At 44.1% G+C, this 23,993-nt stretch overlaps 1 protein-coding gene across 1 annotated transcript in view; it reads left to right on the top strand.

The window, feature by feature from the left end:
• The first annotated feature begins 7,010 nt into the window (after positions 1–7,010).
• Positions 7,011–23,993, top strand: part of TXNDC9 (thioredoxin domain containing 9) — a 46,885-nt gene continuing 29,902 nt past the window's right edge. The window contains exon 1 of the mRNA XM_073590531.1: positions 7,011–7,149. The gene's annotated coding sequence lies outside the window, so the exon portion shown is untranslated. The remainder of the gene's footprint in view (positions 7,150–23,993) is intronic.

The following is a 23,993-nucleotide window of genomic DNA, read 5'->3' on the forward strand; positions in this document are numbered from 1 at the left end:
AAAAAAAAGTAAATAAAACCCCCCGTTATCACCCCCATAGGTAGGGACATATAATAAAATAAAGAAAATATTTTTATTTTTTCATTAGGGTTAGAGTTGGCATTAGGGTTAGGGCTGGAATTAGGGTTAGGGTTGGAATTAGGGATAGGGTTGGAATTAGGGATAGGGTTGGAATTAGGGTTAGGGTTAAGGCTGGAATTAGGGTTGGGATTAGGGCTAGGGTTGTGATTAGGGTTGGAATTAGGGTTAAGATTAGGGGTGGGTTGGGATTAGGGTTAGGCTTGTAGCTAGGTTTAGAGTTGGGATTAGGGTTAGGGGTGTGTTGGGGTTAGGGTTGTGGTTAGGATTATTAGGGTTGGGATTAGGGTTAGGGGTGTGTTGGGTTTAGGGTTGGAGTTAGAATTGAGGGGTTTCCACTGTTTAGGCACATCACAGGGTCTCCGAACGCGACATGACGCCACCACTTATTCCAGCCAATTTTGCGTTTTAAAAGTCAAACAGCGCTCCCTCCATTCCGAGCCCCGAAATGTGCCCAAACAGTGGTTTACCCCCACATATGGGGTACCAGCATACTCAGGAAAAATTGCACAACACCTTTTGGGGTCTAATTTCCCGTTACCCTTGAGAAAATAAAAAATTGGGGGCTAAAATAATTATTTTTGTGGAAAAAAAAAGATTTTTTATTTTCATGGCTCTGCGTTATAAACTTCTGTGAAGCACTCGGGGGTTCGAAGTGCTCACCACTAGAGTTGAGCGATACCGTCCGATACTTCAAAGTATCGTATCGGATGGTATCGGCCGATCTTTAAAAAAAGTATCGGTATCGCCGATTCCGATACCGGAAGTCCCATTCAAGTCTATGGGACTTCCGGTATCGGAATAAGAAAAACCCTTTCCTACCCTCGTACAGCCTCTCTGGGGTCTGTACGGGCCTTTCGGGGGGCTGTGCCGGCCTGCCAGGGGGTCTGTGCAGGCTCCGGTGGTCTGTGCAGGCTCCGGGGGGCTGTGCCGGCCTGCCGGGGGGCTGTGCCGGCCTGCCGGGGGGCTGTGCCGGCCTGCCGGGGGGCTGTGCAGGCTCCGGGGGTCTGTGCAGGCATCGTCCGATGGGACTACAAGTCCCATCGGGCGATGCCTGCTACCATGACAGTGATTGACACATTAGCCAATGATGGGACAGTAGTAGTCCCATCATCCGGCTAATGTGTTAAATGTAAAAAAAAAATAAAAAATTACATGCTACATACATACAACATGCATACTACATACATGCTACATTCATACTACATACTACATACATGCTACATTCATACTACATAAATACTACATGCAACATACATACTACATATATACTACATGCATGCTACATACATACTGCATGCTACATACATACCACATATATACTACATACATACTACATGCATGCTACATGCATGCTACATGCTACATACATAACACATATATACTACATGCATGCTACATACATACTACATGCTACATACTACATATATACTACATGCATGCTACATACATACTACATGCTACATACTACATATATACTACATGCATGCTACATACATACTACATGCTACATACATACTACATATATACTACATGCATGCTACATACATACTACATGCTACATACATACTACATATATACTACATACATGCTACATGCATGCTACATACATACCACATACATAACACATATATACTACATGCATGCTACATACATACTACATGCTACATACATACCATATACATACTACATGCATGCTACATACATACTACATGCATGCTACATACATACTACATGCTACATACATACTACATATATACTACATGCATGCTACATACATACTACATGCTACATACATACTACATATATACTACATGCATGCTACATACTACATACATACTACATATATACTACATGCATGCTACATACATACTACATGCATGCTACATACATACTACATGCTACATACATACTACATATATACTACATGCATGCTACATACTACATGCTACATACATACTACATGCATGCTACATACATACTACATGCATGCTACATACATACTACATGCTACATACATACCACATACATACTACATATATACTACATGCATGCTACATACATACTGCATGCTACATGCATGCTACATACATACTACATACATACTACATGCTACATACATACCACATATATACTACATACATACAATACATTCATACAATACATACATAGACATACAGTACATATAACATAGAGTAACATACTTACCAATACTTGTCACATTGTTCCCCGAAGCCATTGTCTTTTCCGGAATAAATATTAACATAACAAACCACAAAAATACTCACCCACGATCCGAAGCAGTCCACGAGTGTGTCCCACGACGATCTTGGGTAGAGAACTGCAGCATCAGCTGTTGCTGCCGTTCTCTACGGGCTGCAGGAATCCAATGACGGAAGGTAGGTATCCTTCCGCACTGTATTCCTCCGCCACTTAAAAAAAAAAGTCCCTAGTCTCACTTTATGCCATTGCTGTGTGGGAATTTCCCACGCAGCAATGGCATAAAGTGAGACTAGGGACTTTTTTTTTTTTAAGTGGCGGAGGAATACAGTGCGGAAGGATACCTACCTTCCGTCATTGGATTCCTGCAGCCCGTAGAGAACGGCAGCATCATCTGATGCTGCCGTTCTCTACCCAAGATCATCGTGGGACACACTCGCGGACTGCTTCGGATCGTGGGTGATTATTTTTGTGGTTTGTTATGTTAATATTTATTCCGGAAAAGACAATGGCTTCGGGGAACAATGTGACAAGTATTGGTAAGTATGTTACTCTATGTTATATGTACTGTATGTCTATGTATGTATTGTATGAATGTATTGTATGTATGTAGTATATATGTGGTATGTATGTAGCATGTAGTATGTATGTAGTATGTATGTAGCATGCATGTAGCATGTATGTATGTAGCATGCATGTAGTATGTATGTAGTATGTATGTAGCATGCATGTAGTATATATGTAGCATGTATGTAGTATGTATGTGGTATGTATGTAGCATGTAGTATGTATGTAGCATGCATGTAGTATATATGTAGTATGTATGTAGCATGTAGTATGTATGTAGTATGTATGTAGTATGTATGTGGCATGTAGTATGTATGTAGCATGCATGTAGTATGTATGTAGCATGCATGTAGTATGTATGTAGCATGCATGTAGTATGTAGCATGTATGTAGTATGTATGTGGTATGTATGTAGCATGTAGTATGTATGTAGCATGCATGTAGTATATATGTAGTATGTATGTAGTATGTATGTGGTATGTATGTAGCATGTAGTATGTATGTAGCATGCATGTAGTATGTATGTAGCATGCATGTAGTATGTATGTAGCATGCATGTAGTATGTATGTAGTATGTATGTATGTAGCATGCAGTATGTATGTAGCATGTATGTAGTATGTATGTAGTATATATGTAGTATGTATGTAGCATGTAGTATGTATGTAGCATGTATGTAGTATTTTTTTTTTTTTTTTTTTAACATTTAACACATTAGCCGGATGATGGGACTACTACTGTCCCATCATTGGCTAATGTGTCAATCACTGTCATGGTAGCAGGCATCGCCCGATGGGACTTGTAGTCCCATCGGACGATGCTTGCACAGACCCCCGGACATCAGCACAGCCCCCCGGCAGGCCGGCACAGCCCCCCGGCAGGCCGGTACAGACCCCCACAGGGTGCACAGACCACCGGCAGGCCGGCACAGCCCCCCGGCAGGCCGGTACAGACCCCGGGCAGTCCACACAGCCCCCCGGCAGGCCGGCACAGCCCCCCGGCAGGCCGGCAGAGACCCCCGGAAGGCCCGAAATGACGGCGCATCATGATGCGCACACACCGCGCATCATGATGACGTCAGTCTGTCAATCAACTTTGAACTTCCGATTCCGATGCCGAATTCCGATATTGAAAAAATATCGGAAGTCGGTATCGGAATTCCGATACAGCAAGTATCGGCCGATACCCGATACTTGCGGTGTCGGAATGCTCAACACTACTCACCACACATCTACATAAGTTCCTTGGAGGGTCTAGTTTCCAAAATGGGGTCACTTGGGGGGGTTTCTACTGTTTAGGCACATCAGGGGCTCTGCAAACGTAACATGACGCCTGCAGACCATTCCATCAAGTCGGCATGTCAATACCTCACTACTTCCCTTCCGAGCCCTGACGTGTGCCCAAACAGTGGTTCCCCCCCACATATGGGGTGCCAGCGTACTCAGGACAAACTGTACAACAACTTTTGGGGTCCAATCTCTCCTGTTACCCTTGTGAAAATAAAAAATTGTGGGCTAAAAAATCATTTTTTGAGGAAAAAAAATATTTCTATTTTCACGGCTCTGCGTTATAAACTTCTGTGAAGCACCTGAGGGTTCAAAGTGCTCACTATCCATCTAGATAAGTTCCTTGGGGGGGTCTAGTTTCCAAAATGGGGGAATTTGTGGGGGAGCTCCAAAGTTTAGGCACGCAGGGGCTCTCCAAACACGACATGGTGTCCGCTAACGATGGAGCTAATTTTTCATTCAAAAAGTCAAATGGCGCTCCTTCCCTTCTGAGCCCTACCGTGCGCCCAAACAGTGGTTTACCTGCACATATGGGGTACCAGCGTACTCAGGACAAACTGGACAATAACTTTTGGGGTCCAATTTCTCCTGTTAGTCTTGTGAAAATAAAAAATAGCGGGCTAAAAAATCATTTTTGAGGAAAAAAAATATTTTTTTATTTTCTCTGCTCTGCGTTATAATCTTCTGTGAAGCACTTGGGGGTTCAAAGTGCTCACTACACATCTAGATAAGTTCCTCCGGGGGTCTTGTTTCCAAAATGGGGTCACTTGTGGGGGAGCTCCAATGTTTAGGCACACAGGGGCTCTCCATACGCAACATGGTGTCCGCTAACGATTGGAGCTAATTTTTCATTCAAAAATTCAAATGGCGCTCCTTCCCCTCTGAGCCCTGGCGTGCGCCCAAACAGTGGTTTATAACCACATATGAGGTATCGGTGTACTCAGGAGAAATTTCCCAACAAATTTTAGGATCCATTTTACCCTGTTGCCCATGTGAAAATGAAAAAACTGAGTCTAGAAGAAAATTTTTGTGAAAAAAAAGTACTTTTTTTTTTTCTATGGATCAATTTGTGAAGCACTCGGGGGTTCAAAGTGCTCATTATGCATCTAGATAAGTTCCTTAGAGGGTCTAGTTTCCAAAATGGGGTCAATTGTGGGGGAGCTCCAATGTTTAGGCACACAGGGACTTTCCAAATGCGAAATGGTAACCGATAAATATTCCAGCATATTTTCCATTCAAAAAGTCAAATGGCGCTCCTTCCCTTCTGAGCCCTGCCGTGCACCCAAACAGTGGTTTATGACCACATATGAGGTATCGGGGTACTCAGAAGAAATTCCCCAACAAATTTTAGGATCCATTTTATCCTGTTACCCATGTGAAAATGAAAAAACTGATGCTAAAAGAGATTTTTTTGTTGGAAAAATTAAAATGTCCATTTTTTCCTTCCATGTTGCTTTAGTCCCTGTGAAGCACCTGAAGGGTTAATAATCTCCTTGAATGGAGTTTTGAGTAGCTTGAGGGGTGCAGTTTTTAGAATGGTGTCACTTTTGGGTATTTTCTGCCATATAGACCCCTCAAAGTGACTTCAAATGTGAGGTGGTCCCTAAAAAAATGGTTTTGTAAATTTCGTTGTAAAAATGAGAAATCGCTGGTCAAATTTTAACCCTTATAACTTCCTAACAATAAAAAATTTTGTTTCCAAAATTGTGCTGATGTAAAGTAGACATGTGGGAAATGTTATTTGTTAACTATTTTGTGTCATATAACTCTCTGGTTTAACAGAATAAAAATTCAAAATTTGAAAATTGTGAAATTTTCAAAATTTTCACCAAATTTCCATTTTTTTCACAAATAAATGCAAAAATTATCAACCTCAATTTACCACTAACATGAAGCCCAATATGTCACGAAAAAACAATCTCGGAATCGCTAGGATGCGTTGAAGCGTTCCAGAGTTATTACCTCATAAAAGGGACACTGGTCAGAATTGCAAAAAATGGCCAGGTCATTAAGGTCAAAATAGGCTGGGTCATGAAGGGGTTAAAAAAAAATACACGTTTGGCATCGCTGCGTTCAGAAACACCTGTTCAAAATATAACAGAAGATAATCTGATCGGTATATGGTGCAATGAGGAAAAAAATTAAAATGCAAATATTACTTTTTTTGGGGGGGGCGCAACACTGCAATAAAATGCAGTAACAGGCGATCAAAACACGTCAGATCCGGATGCAAAAAATAAACCACCAGCCATCCCTGGATCACGAAAAATTAGAAAATGGCAACAAAACAAAAAAAACATTTTGAGGACAAACTTCTCATTTTCTTTCACCACTGAAATAAAAAACTATACGTTTGGTATCTACGAACTCATACCGACCAGGGGAATCATAATGGCAGGTCAGTTTTACCGTACAGTGTACATGGTGAATAAAATACCCCACCCCTCCAAAAAAACCTTTTTTTTGCAATTTGACTGATTTTTTTTCCTGTTCTCTCGTACACTATGTGGTCGAATGTCTGGTGTCGTTCAAAACTGCCCCTCGTTCCGCGAAAAATAAGCCCTCACGCGGCAATGAGGCCAGAAAAAAAAAAAATTATGGCCTTAGAAGAAGGGGGGCAAAAAAAGAGGAAAAAATGGAAAATCGCCCACGGGTGAAGGGGTTAAGGGGCTAAACACTGCCATTTCGGGTAGCGACAACAGAAATGAATAGCAGACAGGTAGAAATCCTCTATGTACTATGGCTGCCTCGTCTCCGGCCCATTGTCACCTGTCTGACAGGCTGTAATAAATAACACTGTGTGGCTTCACTTCATGGTCGAGCCTAGACTGTATGGGCTCCTTCCAGGTCCTGTCAGCAGCCCCTACAGTCCAGCATCCTCAGTAGGGAGCCATTTTGACCACTGAAGCAGGCTCCGCCCCTTCCGGTGACGTCATCCCCCTCCCTCTCCGTTCTAGTGCTGCTGTGGCCGGTGTGAACGCGACGGTGTAGGGACAGCAGGTAATGTGCGTCCTACATAGGGGGTGCCGGGAGCGGGGCGCGGAGGGGCAGAGACCTCTCTGTGGTGGGACCGGACGCGGCCTCTGCACGCAGCGGAGGCCGTTACCTTAGTGACCGCTCCCTTCTCATTGTCGTTTCTGAGCAGCAGCCATGATTATTGTGTCACTTCCGCATGTGACCGGGATAATTTGTCAGTGTTAATGGGCACTGCCATGGAATGCCCCCCACGGTGACATCGGAAGTGAGGGGACCCTGCCTCCCCGACCCCCTGTGATCTCCAGCAGTACAGAATCAGACATGCTGGGTCCTCCTCTCCCCCATACACAGTATACTGTCAGCCAGACCCATTGCGGACTCTGTGAATGGGGGCCTATGATATCCTCCATGTAAGGCTGAAGTTGGTTTCTTCTGTCAGTTTCTTATTCTGCAATTTTTCTTTTCTGTTTATTTGTAGGTTTATCAACAAAAAATGAGCATCACAATAATAACGTACAATGCAGCGAGGAGCCCTGATGTGAAAACACTGATGTACAGCTACAAGTATAAAACTGGCCCAAAAATGGGCCTCAAAGTGGACACCAAAGGGCGGTAGTGAAGGGTTAAATGACTTCTGGCCACTGATCTCACACTGCAGACATATAGAACTGGGAGCCCCACATCAAACCATGTCTCTCCAGCCTGGCCCAAATGGGTTCTGGGCATCAAAGTGGGCAGTCAATTTTGGCCATTTGAATAAGTAACTGATGCTTTTAAGGGGTTAAACGACTTTGGGCCACTGATCTCACACTAACAGTGAAGAATGTCTGTGTCTTCTAAGGCTGTGTGCCCACGTTGCTTTTTCTTAGCGTTTCCGCCACAGAAATGCTTAAAGCTTTAAAAACGCACCCCCATGCAATCCTATGGGATTCCGCAGCTGCTGTGCCAATGCTGCAGTATCATATAGTGGTAAAATCCGCAGCATGTCCATTATTTCTGCGGAATCGTGACGATTCCGCCGCCATAGGATTGCATTGAAACGCTCACTTTATGCATGTGGCTATGCCCACCATGTGTAAAGTGAGTGCTTCACGTGCGGATGGTACCCAGGGTCTGGAGGAGAGGAGTCTCTCCTCCAGGCCCTGGGTACCATATTCCTGTAAAAAATAGAATTAAAATAAAAAATAGGTATATACTTACCCTCTGAAGGCCCCTGGAGCCCTCGCGGTCTTCATTGGTGCTGGCGGGAACTTCTGTTCCCAGGGATGCCTTGCGACAATGACCTCTGATGACGTTGCGGTCTCGCGTGATGCTACGTCATCAGAGGTCATTCGCGCAATGCATCCCTGGGAACAGAAGTTCCCGCCAGCACCAATGAAGACCGCGAGGGCTTCGGGGGCCGCCAGAGGGTAAGTATATCCCTATTTTTTTTTTTTTTTTTTTTAAATTATTTTTAACATCCTATCTTTTACTATGGATGCTGCATAGGCAGCATTTCTGCAACGTGGACACAGCCTTAGTGTGAGATCAGTGACCCAAAGTCATTTAACCCCTTAAAAACATCAATTACTTATCAAATCTGTGAAAATCGTCTGTTTGCCCACTTAGATGCCAACTCTGATGCCCAGAACCCTTTTGGGCCAGGCTGGAGGGACCTGGGATTGTTTTGGGGCATCACTATCTGTGTATTCTTATTATGAGATCAGTGGTACAAAGTCATTTAACCTCTTAAAAATACCAGTTACTTATTGAAATGGCCAAAATCGACTGCCCATTTTGATGCCAGTTCTGATGCCCAGAACCCATTTGGGCCAGGCTGGAGAGACCTGGTTTCGATTTGGGGCTCCATGTTCTATATGTTTTCAGTGTGATGTCAGCGCCCTAAAGTCATTTAACCCTTTTATTAACACCCTTCAGTGCCCACTTTGCCCATTTTTGTGCCAGTTTTATAATTTTTTTAGCTGTTTTTAAGTGTATTCACATCAGGGCACCTCGCTGCATTGTATGTTATTATTGTGATGCTCATTTTTTGTTGTTAAACCTATAAAAATCAAAAAAGAAAAAATTACCGAATAAGAAACCAACTTCAGCCTCGTCTACATGTAAGGTTCTGCTTCCATTGTCCCACAGTGATCCGCACACAGGAGACCCCTGCCACACATTAATAATGTGCAAATCAAAATCCCCTCTAAACATACAGTACATTCCCCCTCACAAAGTATGACCCCCCCCCTTCCATAGTACTTCAGACCCTCACAGTGCAGTGTGGTGTTCTCACAGTGCAGTATTGTGTCCTCACAGTACATCACACCCTCACAGTGCAGTATTGTGTCCTCACAGTACATCACACCCTCGCAGTACAGTATGGTGTCTTCACAGTGCATCACACCCTCGCAGTACAGTATGGTGTCTTCACAGTACATCACACCCTCACAGTGCAGTGTGGTGTTCTCAGTGCAGTATTGTATCCTCGCAGTACATCACACCCTCGCAGTACAGTATGGTGTCTTCACAGTGCATCACACCCTCGCAGTACAGTATGGTGTCTTCACAGTGCATCACACCCTCGCAGTACAGTATGGTGTCTTCACAGTACATCACACCCTCACAGTGCAGTGTGGTGTTCTCAGTGCAGTATTGTATCCTCGCAGTACATCACACCCTCGCAGTACAGTATGGTGTCTTCACAGTGCATCACACCCTCGCAGTACAGTATGGTGTCTTCACAGTGCATCACACCCTCGCAGTACAGTATGGTGTCTTCACAGTGCATCACACCCTCGCAGTACAGTATGGTGTCTTCACAGTGCATCACACCCTCGCAGTACAGTATGGTGTCTTCACAGTGCATCACACCCTCGCAGTACAGTATGGTATCTTCACAGTGCATCACACCCTCGCCGTACAGTATGGTGTCTTCACAGTGCATCACACCCTCGCAGTACAGTATGGTGTCTTCACAGTGCATCACACCCTCGCAGTACAGTATGGTGTCTTCACAGTACATCACACCCTCACAGTGCAGTGTGGTGTTCTCAGTGCAGTATTGTATCCTCACAGTACATCACACCCTCGCAGTACAGTATGGTGTCTTCACAGTGCATCACACCCTCGCAGTACAGTATGGTGTCTTCACAGTGCATCACACCCTCGCAGTACAGCATGGTGTCTTCACAGTGCATCACACCCTCGCAGTACAGTATGGTATCTTCACAGTGCATCACACCCTCGCCGTACAGTATGGTGTCTTCACAGTGCATCACACCCTCGCAGTACAGTATGGTGTCTTCACAGTGCATCACACCCTCGCAGTACAGTATGGTGTCTTCACAGTACATCACACCCTCACAGTGCAGTGTGGTGTTCTCAGTGCAGTATTGTATCCTCACAGTACATCACACCCTCGCAGTACAGTATGGTGTCTTCACAGTGCATCACACCCTCGCAGTACAGTATGGTGTCTTTACAGTGCATCACACCCTCGCAGTACAGTATGGTGTCTTCACAGTGCATCACACCCTCGCAGTACAGTATGGTGTCTTCACAGTGCATCACACCCTCGCAGTACAGTATGGTATCTTCACAGTGCATCACACCCTCGCAATACAGTATGGTGTCTTCACAGTGCATCACACCCTCGCAGTACAGTATGGTATCTTCACAGTGCATCACACCCTCGCCGTACAGTATGGTGTCTTCACAGTGCATCACACCCTCGCAGTACAGTATGATGTCTTCACAGTGCATCACACCTTCACAGTGCAGTATGGTGTACTAGCAGTACATCACACTCTCGCAGTACAGTATGGTGTACTAGCAGTACATCACACCCTCGCAGTACAGTATGGTGTCTTCACAGTGCATCACACCCTCGCAGTACAGTATGGTGTACTAGCAGTACATCACACCCTCGCAGTACAGTATGGTGTACTAGCAGTACATCACACCCTCGCAGTACAGTGTGGTGTCTTCACAGTGCATCACACCCTCGCCGTACAGTGTGGTGTCTTCACAGTGCATCACACCCTCGCAGTACAGTATGGTGTACTAGCAGTAGATCACACCCTCGCCGTACAGTATGGTGTCTTCACAGTGCATCACACCCTCGCAGTACAGTATGGTGTACTAGCAGTACATCACACCCTCGCAGTACAGTATGGTGTACTAGCAGTACATCACACCCTCGCAGTACAGTATGGTGTACTAGCAGTACATCACACCCTCGCAGTACAGTATGGTGTCTTCACAGTGCATCACACCCTCGCAGTACAGTATGGTGTCTTCACAGTGCATCACACCCTCGCAGTACAGTATGGTGTCTTCACAGTGCATCACACCCTCGCAGTACAGTATGGTGTACTAGCAGTACATCACACCCTCGCAGTACAGTATGGTGTCTTCACAGTGCATCACACCCTCGCAGTACAGTATGGTATCTTCACAGTGCATCACACCCTCGCAGTACAGTATGGTATCTTCACAGTGCATCACACCCTCGCAGTACAGTATGGTATCTTCACAGTGCATCACACCCTCACAGTGCAGTATGGTGTACTAGCAGTACATCACACCCTCGCAGTACAGTATGGTGTCTTCACAGTGCATCACACCCTCACAGTGCAGTATGGTGTACTAGCAGTACATCACACCCTCGCAGTGCAGTATGGTGTACTAGCAGTACATCACACCCTCGCAGTGCAGTATGGTGTACTAGCAGTACATCACACCCTCGCAGTGCAGTATGGTGTCTTCACAGTGCATCACACCCTCACAGTGCAGTATGGTGTACTAGCAGTACATCACACCCTCGCAGTACAGTATGATGTCCCCAGGGCCGGTTTTAGGCAAAGTGAGGCCCTGGGCAAAAGTTTAAAATGCGTTTGGCTGAGCTGCGTACTTCTTTTGTTAAGCTCCGCCTACTTCCGCATGCGTCCTGCATACCTATCTTTAACACTGGGTACGCAGGGACATGCTTTGTATGCGGATACATCGTTTTGACCTGCCCGCCAAACGCACAAAAATGCAACATGTTGCATTTCTGTGCGGTTGGCGGGCGCGCCAAAACGACGCATCCGCATATGAAGCATGTCCCTGCGTACCCAGTGTTAAAGATAGGTATGCACTGCAGAACGCATGCACATCTATGTGGATCTGAAGGGAAGAAGTACGCAGTCCTACACAGAGACCCAAACACAAGTGTGAACTTAGCCTAATAGATTAGGCCTCTTTCACACATCAGTTTTTTGCCTTCAGGCGCGATCCGGCTTTTTTTTGTAAAACCGGATCCGGCAAAATGCAATGCCGGATCCAGTTTTTCCCCATTGACTTGCATTAGCGCCGGATCGTGCCGGATGGCATTGCGTTTCATCCGTTTTTTGCCGGATCCGGCAACTTGTCTCATTCCGGCGTCTGGAAAAAACGGCTACTGTAACGTTTTTTGTCTCCGGCGAAAAAGCCGGAAGCGCCGGATCCGGCGCTTCCAGCTTTTTGCTACAATGAAAGTCTATGGGCGCCGTAATGCGCCGGATCCAGAAAAAGACGGATCCAGCCACCGGATCCGGTTTTTTTAAGTCTGCGCATGCTCAGATCCAATTGGCCAGCCCCCAGGAACAGATATAACCTGCTAGACGGATCCAGCAAAAAAACGGATCCGTTTCTACAGTTCTCCAAAATTTATGCCGGATCCGTTTTTTCTAAAAATAGCCGGATCCTGCCTGACGGCAAAAAACTGATGTGTGAAAGTAGCCTTAGTCTGTCCCCATACAGTATATTATGTTATCAGCAGCATATCTGCAGTTTTCACCGGGCGATGTGCTGCTGAGAACAATTTTTGTTCTGACATGCACAAGCCAATTACTCAATGAATAAGCAACATTTTGCTTTTTAGTATAATGCGCCCCATAGTTCTCCACATAGCATAATGCACCCCATAGTCCTCCACATAGTATTATGGACCCCACAGTCCTCCATATTGTATAATGCTCACCCCTTAGTCTTCCATGTAATATAATGTGCCCGTTTTTGCGGCCCCAAAAGATTTCTATGGGGCCGCAAAAACGGCCCCCAAAAATACATCGCAGTACCATATGGCTGTGAAGGCCGTATACACAGCCGTGAAAAAATATCGAGCTTGCTCGATGTTTTTCACGGCTCACGTACACATCCTCCATTTAAAACAATGGTGCCGCAAAAACAACGGTAGCTTGTTTTTGCTGTACACCGTATTTGTGGGTTGCCGTTTTTTTCCCTGCAATTTGTTACAACAGGGAAAAACTGCGATCCAAGAAGGTTTTTTGCGGCAAGTTTTAGCGGGAGACCGCAACAATCACGGCAATACGGCCCGCAAAAAACCCGGCAAGTGTAAAAGTAGCCTTTATACTTCCTCATACATGGCTCATGTTTTAGTCTTATATTTTAAGTAGTAAAATGGTAACATCAGGCTTTTCATCACCATTATGATACAATAATTCGGTTAATTAGATAGGACATAAAATATGTTTATTGTAATACAACTTTAGAACACAAAAACTTGAATACATTGTAAATCTGCTAAACACTATGCAGCGATGGGGGAAGAAAGTTTTCAACAAAAGCGTACTGAATAACATTTGTGCAGTCTATGAATTTGTTATGAGAAATAGTGTCGCCTCCATCAGATCCTCCTTCATAGATGACCTCAAATCTGACCTAATAATTTTAAGGCCAGAGAACAACCTCTCTGTACTAACTTGGGTTGATGGCAAATCCGTATCCACATGGGCAACATCTCTAACAATTTCATTGTGTAAAGGGATTGCCTCATGCAGTCAGTTTTGATGAACGATTTACTTCTGCAAAAGCAGCCTCAGTAGTAAAAAGTTGGTCACACTCGTCAAACACTGTTTGACGAGTGTGCCCAACTTGTCAATCAGTTCTCCAAGCGATGCTCCAGATCGCTTGGAAAACGCTAGCATTCTGCAAGCTAATTACGCTTGCAAATCGTTAGTTTTTAACCCCTTCACCCCCAAGGGTGGTTTGCACGTTCATGACCGGGCCAATTTTTACAATTCTGACCACTGTACCTTTATGAGGTCATAACTCTGGAACGCTTCCATGGATCCCGGTGATTCTGACATTGTTTTCTCGTGACATATTGTACTTCATGTTAGTGGTAAAATTTCATTCAAATAACTTGCGTTTATTTGTGAGAAAAACGGAAATTTGGCAAAAATTTTGAAAATTTCGCAATTTTCCAACTTTGAATTTTTATGCCCTTAAATCACAGAGATACGGCACACAAAAAACTTGATAACTAACATTTCCCACATGTTTACTTTACATCAGCACAATTTTGGAACCAAAATTTTTTTGTGTTAGGAAGTTATAAGGGTTAAAAGTTGACGAGCGATTTCTCATTTTTACAACACCATTTTATTTTTAGGACCACATCACATTTGAAGCCACTTTGAGGGGGTCTATATGATAGAAAATACCCAAAAGTGACACCATTCTAAAAACTGCACCCCTTAAGGGGCTCAAAACCACATTCAAGAAGTTTATTAACCCTTTAGGTGCGTCACAGGAATTTTTTTGAATATTTAAAAAAAAAAAAATGAACATCTAACTTTTTTTCACAAAAAAAATACTTCAGGTTCATTTTTTTTTATTTTACCAAGGGTAACAGGAGAAATTGGACTGCAAAAGTTATTGTGCAATTTGTCCTGAGTACGCTGATACCTGATATGTGGGGGGGAACGACTGTTTCGGCGCATGGCAGAGCTCAGAATGGAAGGAGCGCCGTTTGACTTTTTCAATGCAAAATTGGCTGGAATTCAGATTGGACGCCATGTCACGTTTGGAGAGTCCCTGATGTACCTAAACAGTGGAAACCCCCCACAAGTGACCCCATTTTGGAAACTAGACCCCCCAAGGAACTTATCTAGATATGTGGTGAGAACTTTGAACCCACAAGGGCTTTACAGAAGTTTATAACATACAGCGGTACAATTAAAAAATCATATTTTTTCCACAAAAATGATCTTTTCACCAGGGCTGTGGAGTCGGAGGTGGAGTCGGAGTCGGTTCTCATTTTGGTGGAGTCGGAGTCAGTATAAAATGGACCGACTCCGACTCCTAAAATATATAATAAATTGGTGCAGTAGTTCAATGCAGAATGTGCTGAATATTTTTTCATAGGAATTTGGGAAAGTTATGAAATGTCCTATAAATGGCTGTTATATTCCTGACCTAAGGCTACATTCACACACAGCGTTTTTCCTGCGTTTTTTGAGGATACGTTTTTCAGTTGCAAAAGCAGATCAGCTTTTTAAAAAACCGCATCACCTGAAAGGTTTTTGAGCTCATAGATAATATTTTCAATAGCAAAAGCAGATTAGAAATCTGCTCTATCTACTATATATATCCATTTATCCATATCTGTCTATCCATATCATATCTGTACCAAAAAGAATGAAAGCCGGGTAGCACACAGACTAACACTCCTTTTTTTTTTTTTTAGCACCAGTCAGGTACACCTCATAGCTGCCCAAAATGACGCCCAGGACAGGCATTGCTCGTCTTTAGTAACACATCAACATCAATTGATAGTTGGAATAAATAGACTACATTCACATGTTAAGGTGCAGGCTTTTTATTTCAAGTGTAGGGGTGTGCAGTATGAGGTTCTGCAGCAGCTGAGGTGTACAGTATGAAATTCTGCAGAACAGTATGAAGTTCTGCTCCCCCCCCCCCCCCCCAGGTTTGATCCTGGCTACGCCCATAGTGTGACTGTAGCCCGAGGATCTAGGCTTTATCTTAGCCGAGATAAGTCATAGTGTGTGTGTGTGTGTATATATATATATATATATATGTATATATACTGTATAATAGATATATATATTTGTAAAAGAAGGAAAAAGATGCGGCACGCACCCAGATTTGCAGTGCAGTGTTTCTTTATTCAACCATTAAAGGTCACACAATAAAGGACGGGCAGATAACATGAGGCATGCAGGGAAAAAGACGGACGACAGCCGTTTCGCGTACACAGACGCTTCAACAGGTCCAGGCTGTCGTCCGTCTTTTTTCCCTTCATGCCTCATGTTATCTGCCCGTCCTTTATTGTGTGACCTTTAATGGTTGAATAAAGAAACACTGCACTGCAAATCTGTCAATAGATTCCAAATAGATAAATAGATATTATGTTCTATCTAAATATCTTGATTATTGTATCATAGAAATGATTAAATGTCTGATGTTCACATTGTACTACAATAAATTTTTCACTTAAATATAAGCAATATATGTGGGAGTCGGAGTCGTGGAGTCGGAGTTGGAGTCGGTGTAAGGGAAATTGAGGAGTTGGAGTCGCAGGTTTGGCTTACCGACTCCACATCCCTGCTTTTCACCCCAATTTTTATTTTCCCAAGGGTAACAGGAGAAATTGAACCCCCAAAGTTGTTGTCCAATTTGTTCTGAGTACGCTGACACCCCATATGTGGGAGAAAACTACTGTATGGGCACACGTCGGGGCTCGGAAGGAAAGCAGTGACGTTTTGGAATGCAGACTTTGATGGAATGGTCTGCGGGTGTCATGTGCGTTTGGAGAGCCCCTGATGTACCTAAACTATTGAAACTCCCCACAAGTGACCCCATTTTGGACACTAGACCCCCCACGGAACTTATCTAGATGTGTGGTGAGCACTTTGAACCCCCAAGTGCTTCACAGAAGTTTATAACGCTCGGACGTGAAAATAAAAAAATCATTTTTTTCCACAAAAATGATAATTTTTGCCCCAATTTTTTATTTTCCTAAGGGTAACAGGAGAAATTGGACCCCAAAAATTGTTTTGCAATTTGTCCTGAGTAGGATGATACCCTACATGTGGGGGTAAAACACTGTTTGGGCGCATGGCAGAGCTTGGAAGGAAAGGAGCACCATTTGACTTTTTCAACTCAGAATTGGCTGGAATTGAGATCAGACGCCATGTTGCATTTGGAGAGCCCCTGATGTGCCCAAACAGTGGAAACCCCCAATTCTAACTCCAACCCGAACCCCAACACACCCCTAACCCTAATCTCAGCCCTAACCCTAATGGAAAAATGGAAATAAATACATTTTTTATTTTATTATTTTTCCCTAACTAAGGGGGTGATAACGGGGGGTTTGATTTACTATTTATGGCGGTTTTTATATTTGGCAGCTGTCGCACGCTAAAAGACGCTTTTTATTGTAAAAATAGTTTTTGCATCACCACATATGTAGAGCCATAATTTTTCCGTATTTTGAGCCACCGAGTCATGTGAGGTCTAATTTTTTGCGGGACGAGTTGACGTTTTTATTGGTACCATTTTCGGGCACGTGACATTTTTTGATCGCTTTTTATTCCGATTTTTGGGACGCAGAATAAACAAAAACCAGCGTTTCATGAATTTCTTTTGGGGGGGTGCGTTTACACCGTTCCGCGTGCGGTAAAATTGATAAAGCGGTTTTATTCTTCGGGTCAGTACGGTTACAGCGATACCTCATTTAGGTCGTTTTTTTATGTTTTGTCGGTTTTATGCAATGAAAACTATTTTATATAAAAAATTATTTTTGCGTCGCTTTATTCTGCGAGCTATAACTTTTTTATTTTTTCGCTGATGATGCTGTGTGGCGGCTCGTTTTTTGCGGGACAAGATGACGTTTTCAGCGGTACCATGGATATTTATATGCGTCTTTTTGATCGCGCGTTATTACACTTTTTGTTTGGCGGTATGATAATAAATCATTTTTTGCTTCGTTTTTTATTTTTATTTTTTAAGGGGTTCGCTAAAGGGATAAGGCTACTTTCACACATCAGGTTTTCGGCGTCAGGCGCGATCCGGCGTCGTGCCGGAATGCCGGATCCGGCAAATGTTTTGTAAAACCTGAAGTGCCGGATCCGGTTTTCTGCCGGATCCGTCTTGTTCTTGACAGACAAAACCGGATCCGTCTCATCCGTTTTTCTATCCGTTTTTCGACGGATTACGCCGGATCCGGTTTTTAAAATTGACCCTTGTGGCCTTCCGAACGGGATTGGCTACTGGAAAACTAGATATAGCATGTTCCTACAGCCCTTCTTTGACAGGTTGTAGAGAAGAAAGTGCAGGTTGGAGAGAAGAGCAAGTTACTGGCGAAGATGGATGTTGTCATTGGAAATATTACCACTAGAAGTTCTGTGACGGTTTCAGGGACAATTTTCCACTATACTTTGTCACCTCAAGGCAGAGTACACTGGGATGACAGAGTGTGAAAGATTTGTGCCCTAAACTTGTGTACATTCTGGACCAACAGTATATACCTTTGCCAACCAAAGTTGGCTATCTTGTCATGGTCTTACTATTTTTACCTTTAGGCCACAGGTGTGTACCTGGTTGTGTTTTATGCAAAGTATTTCACCTTTTAACAAAAGTTGTGTACATTGGTAGGAAATCACCAACAATAAACACAACTTTTTAGGTGAAATACTTTGCTTCAAACACAACCAGGAACACAACTGTGGCAAAAAGCTAAAATTTACCCACAGTTATATACCTGGTTTTGAATACCTTTTTACCTTTGAAATACCCTGTATTTAACCTTTTTTTAAAACGTAGTTCGCCGCAGAAAGAAATGACAGACAACCATTGTGAAACGATAATTTAACTTTTATTTAATTTTTTTTTTTTTTTTTTAAAGTGCAAAAAACTTTTTTAATAAAGGTTTTAAACCCAATGGGCATTTTTATTACAAAAAAAAACATTACAAATCTGTGTACTGTGGGGTGGAAATACTGCTGGAGGGGCTGCGGGACACTTCGACACTGGGTGTGTGGAGAGAGGACTGGGATCGTGGTGGGGAAGGAACAGTTAGAGGTGAAGGTGTGGAAAAAGCTACAGAATGGGTGGACATGTGGGAGGCAGAAGAGGTGGTGGGCGGTGGAGTGGAGGGTTGGGCAGGGACTGTAGGAGCAGATAATGTTGATGGAAAGTTGTATGGGGAAGGAGTTTGGTACGGGGAAGGAGTTTGGTACGGGGCAGGTTGCTGGAAGTGGGGAGATGTCTGGTACTGGGGAGGTTGCTGGTACTGGTGAGGTTGCTGGTATGTAATAGGAGGGGGAGGATGGAAAGTGGCTGGAGGGGGTGCAGATGTAATAGGAGGGGGAGGATGGAAAGTGGCTGGAGGGGGTGTAGATGTAATAGGAGGGGGAGGATGGAAAGTGGCTGGAGGGGGTGTAGATGTAATAGGAGGGGGAGGATGGAAAGTGGCTGGAGGGGGTGCAGGTGGAGGAACTACTGTGGTGGGAGGAGGAGGAGGTTGGGAGGTAACTTGCTGGAGAGCAGCGTGGCATGAATGCATTACATGCATCTGCTGGGTAGGAGATAGTGTTGCCATGCGCTCCACAACAGACCTGAAAAAGGTGTGGTTTGGCGAAGATCTTGCTTCTGAATGCATGGTTTGCAGAAGTGTCTTCACCTCCAGAATGCTGGAGTTGATCTGCTGAAAGCCTGCGGAGATTTGCTCTGACAAGACTTTGAGACAGTTCTGGAAAGATGCATTCAGATGCAAGAACTCTTGCGCATAACTCTTTTCCTGACCCCTCTGCCGCTGCCGCCCAGTACCCGCAGGTGTACTAGAGGTGGCAGGGGCAGAAGGGTGGGGTAAAGGGAAAGCGATCTCCTCACCAGCAGCTTCATGTAATGTAGGCGGCCACGATGCTCCTGTGCTGGTGGATGGGACAGATGGGTCGAATGTGTGGGAAGGCTGGGAAGGTGCAGATGTACCGGGGCGGTCGAAGTGTCCCTCGGTGCCGGTCTCCTCAGGGATCGCCTCAGAAGGGTCCAATCGTGCAGGCTCCCGAGTGCTGCTCACCGTGCTGTGTAATAAAGAGAAAAAAAAACAATTAAAATACTGACATGGTATGGCCCTGGCTGAAAAAAAAAAAAGTTACATCTAACATTTTTTTCACATGTGGTGTGTAATATTTACCTTCTGGTGAGCATTGTTTCCCGGAGGAACGACAGGGCTTGTGCGTACTTGTACTTGCTCCTGCGTCCTCCAGATCCACTCGGGGCCCGCATCTCTTTATTGAACTCCTTCTTGAAACGATCCCTCACAGACCGCCACCGATTCACAATTCTGTTCCCTGAAACGAGAAAGGAGTGGTTAGTATACAACATCAGTGTTTCACAAACTCCAGTCCTCATGGTCCCCAGGGGTCATGTTTTCAGGATTTCCATAGTAAATAGAAATCCTGAACACATGATCCGTGGGGACCACGAGGACTGGAGTTCGGGAAACACTGGTTTACATCAAGCAACCGGTACTGTATATACTTACGCTCTTTAATCTGGGCCCGAGCTTCGAGGTCCTCCCAGCGGCCCACAAGGAGAGAACAGATTTCCTCCCAGAGTCGTCGGGTAACGATCAGGTCAGCGTGGCGGCGGTCAGCCATATTCCAGAGCAGTTCCCTTTCTCTGACGAGATCGATGAGGCAGCCCACATCAATCCCTCCATCCTCACCGTCAGAGTCGGGAGCACGCTGTGAAGGCTGTTAAAGAAAAAGACAAAAATAACATAATTAGCCTCCACAAAAGAAATGAAATAAAAAGTGCAAAAAAACAAAGCAAAAATATTTATACTTACACGCTGGTGACCGCCGCGTTGCTGTCGCCGACGACCCTGGGAGGCACTGCGAGGACCTCTTGGCCGAGCACCAGATTGGGAAGACTAGAGAAGAAAACAAAAAATGTTATGTCTTTGGATGTAGGCATTTGTTTGCTGTGTGTGGTCTGCAGAACATTGTTTTCTATGTGTTGTGTGTAGTGTGATGTTGTGTTTCTGCGTTTGATGCAAAAAACTTACCAATTGTGAGCCCACTCCAGGTGTCTGTCCACCCCTTCCTTCTTCTTCTGGGAGCTCCTCTTCATCTTGTGATTCCTGTTTTGAAATAAAAGGCAATGAATAGACATATATTACAGAGATGATGGATTTTGGAAATAAAAACTTACCGTCAAACGCTGACGATGCGAGGGAGGGCTCCCAGAAGAAGATGTGCTGTCCTGTTGATGGCCAGACTCCATGGCTGTGGGTATTGCTGCTGCCAGTGATGCCATTTCTGCTGCTGCTGCTGCATCTCTTTGGCGGCTGTTGAATAAAGAGAAACAAAGGGCCAATGAATATCTTGATATTCCATGGCCCTAGTTTGGAGGAATGGGGGATTTGATAATTACCGTCTCTCATCTGCTTCTGGACTCCCCTCCCGTTGTTCAGCATGCTGCTCCATTTGGGGTGGTGCTGATGGTGCTGCTGCTGCAGATGTCTGCTGCCTTCTCCTGCTCCTGGTTCTTGGCTTGGGTGGCATGTTGGGTGTGGCTGAGGGTCCCATTGTCTTGCTTTTATATATCTCCTGTGGGCAGAGCTACTGAGCATGCTCAGACCAAAAAACCGGATCCGGCGCATTGCGGCGCTCATAGGCTTTCATTGTGTGAAAAAGCCGGACGCGCCGGATCCGGCGGGTACGGCTTTTTCGCCGGAGACAAAAAACGTTACAGTAGACGTTTTTTCCAGACGCCAGATCGCGACACATTGCGACACATTGCCGGATCCGGCGAAAACCGGATGAAACGCATGGCCATCCGGCGCCATCCGGCGCAAATGCAAGTCAATGGGGGGGAAACCGGATCCGGCATTGCATTTCGCCGGATCCGGTTTCTGTCAAAAGCGCCGGATCGCGCCTGACGGCGAAAACCTGATGTGTGAAAGAGGCCTTAACTAATGGGACAGTTTTATAGGGCGGGTCATTACGGACGCGGCGATACCTAATATGTGTACTTTTATTGTTGTTGTTTTTTTTTTTTTTATTTCCAAAAAATGGATTTATTTGGGGGAATATTTTTTTTTTTTTCTAATTTATTTGGCGATTTTTTTTTTTAAAATTATTTTAACACTTTTTTTTATTTTTTTTTCAACTTTATTAAATAGTCCCAGGTGGGACATCATTGTCCTGTGACAGATCGCTGATCTGTCACATCACAGATCAGCGATCTGTCACAGGCAGTGCAGAAGGCTTCCTCATGCCTGCGCTTTGCAGGCACTGAGGAAGCCAGCTTCCTGCAGGCCTCCGAAGGCCCCCGTAGCCATCTTGGATTCGGGGGCCTGCAGGAAAGGAGCCCCCCGCAGCAGCGCTGCACATTGCGATGAAGTGGGGGGCTCAGGGAAGCACGGAGGGAGCCCCCTCCCTGCCGATGCTTCCCTTTAACCCCCGGTACACCGCGATCATGTTTGATCGCGGTGTGCAAGTGGTTAACGTGTCGGGGGCGGTCCGTGACCACCCCTGACACATTGTGCCGGGTGTCAGCTGTGATAATCAGCTGACACCCGGCCGCGATCAGCGGCGCTCACCACGTGGGCGCCGCTGATCGCGGTAGACGTACTATCCCGTCCATGGGTATAGGGACCCGGGTCCCATGGACGGGATAGTACGTCGGATGTCAGGAAGGGGTTAAAATGCGATTTTCCCGCGGAATGGAATTCCGGAATTCTCACGGAGAGTTCCGCTACGTGTGCACATAGCCTAAATGTTGATGTGAAGACACAGATATTAAACATGCGTTAAAAAAAACCCAGAAAAAATCTGTATGCATAGTTAGTGCGCATGTAAAACAATAATAAAATTTGAACAAATTCATATCAAGTATACAAACAATATAGTATAAATATAAAATCCTAAGTGTATAAGAAAAAATAAAGTGCTAGTGCCAAAAACCACCACTAGGTGTCAGAGACCGGGAGCATAATACTTTTGTAAGTTATATCCTATTTTGTTTTTATACTGTATATTTACAATTTTCTTTGCACATGATTCTTGCCTCGGTCCTGTGTTACACATGTATACACTGACACCTAGTGGTGTTTTTTTTACCTGGTCCATTTGTTCAGTTGGCAGGGATACCACATGGTTGGTTATACCTCACTCACATACATTCGAGTGATCTGTTTTCTATGGGAGTGGAATCTTTTTCCCTGCAGTAACACTTTGCCTGCTCTATATTGTCCAAATACTTTTCTAAAGTAAACTCCTCATCTGATGAGGATGAAGATATGGTAGTATGTAGCACTGGCAGGACCCGAGTCCTCAATTTCAGTTGAGATAGATTATATCTCTAGATCTGCTATTATTGATTTAAAATGAAATAAAATAAATACGATGCATCGGAGGCAAGAAAATATACACAGCAATTGTCTGTCCATGTACAATTCTTGTCTGGATCTCAGATGTCCAGTTACAAGTCTTCATTACAACTAAAGAAATAAGAAAGTGTTAATGGCTTCTTACATTACATTACCTAAGACAGAAGATATTTTAGTTGGCAAGTTATTTTCAAACCAGTTTTACCCATCTTACTATACTTTCAGGGACAAAGGATTGTTTAACACAGACACCTCTATATCAGAACACCCTGTGTTATTGCTTTTATGAATAACACTTATAAAGCTAAAATACAGAATTAGCAAAGATATATAGGTAGATTTAATTGTCCAAAATAATAATCAAAGCAAGGTATAAATATTTACCATATCAGTATCATTTTGCTGTTCTGTAGTAATATCTCTTTGTTCCTCAGTTAAAGGACTGTGACCTTCCATTTCAAACATATTGTATCTGAAGTTTTCTTCTAGCTGCTGTTTACCTTCCTTATTCTCCTTCATCAGTTTAATTGTACTTATCATGTTTGAAGCATTGTCAGTTACAATAGCAAGAACCTTTTCTTTTTTGAGTTCATAATATTGCAGAACTTTTTCCACTAAGGCCTGGAGAAACTTGCAGGCGTGATGAGCTTTAGTATATTTGACTGCCAGTATCTTAGTAACCATTTTCTGTTAGTCA

This window comes from Dendrobates tinctorius, unplaced genomic scaffold (assembly GCF_039654945.1).
Source record: "Dendrobates tinctorius isolate UK_male_01 unplaced genomic scaffold, ASM3965494v1 ptg000117l, whole genome shotgun sequence".
Classification (NCBI taxonomy): Eukaryota; Metazoa; Chordata; class Amphibia; order Anura; family Dendrobatidae; genus Dendrobates; species Dendrobates tinctorius.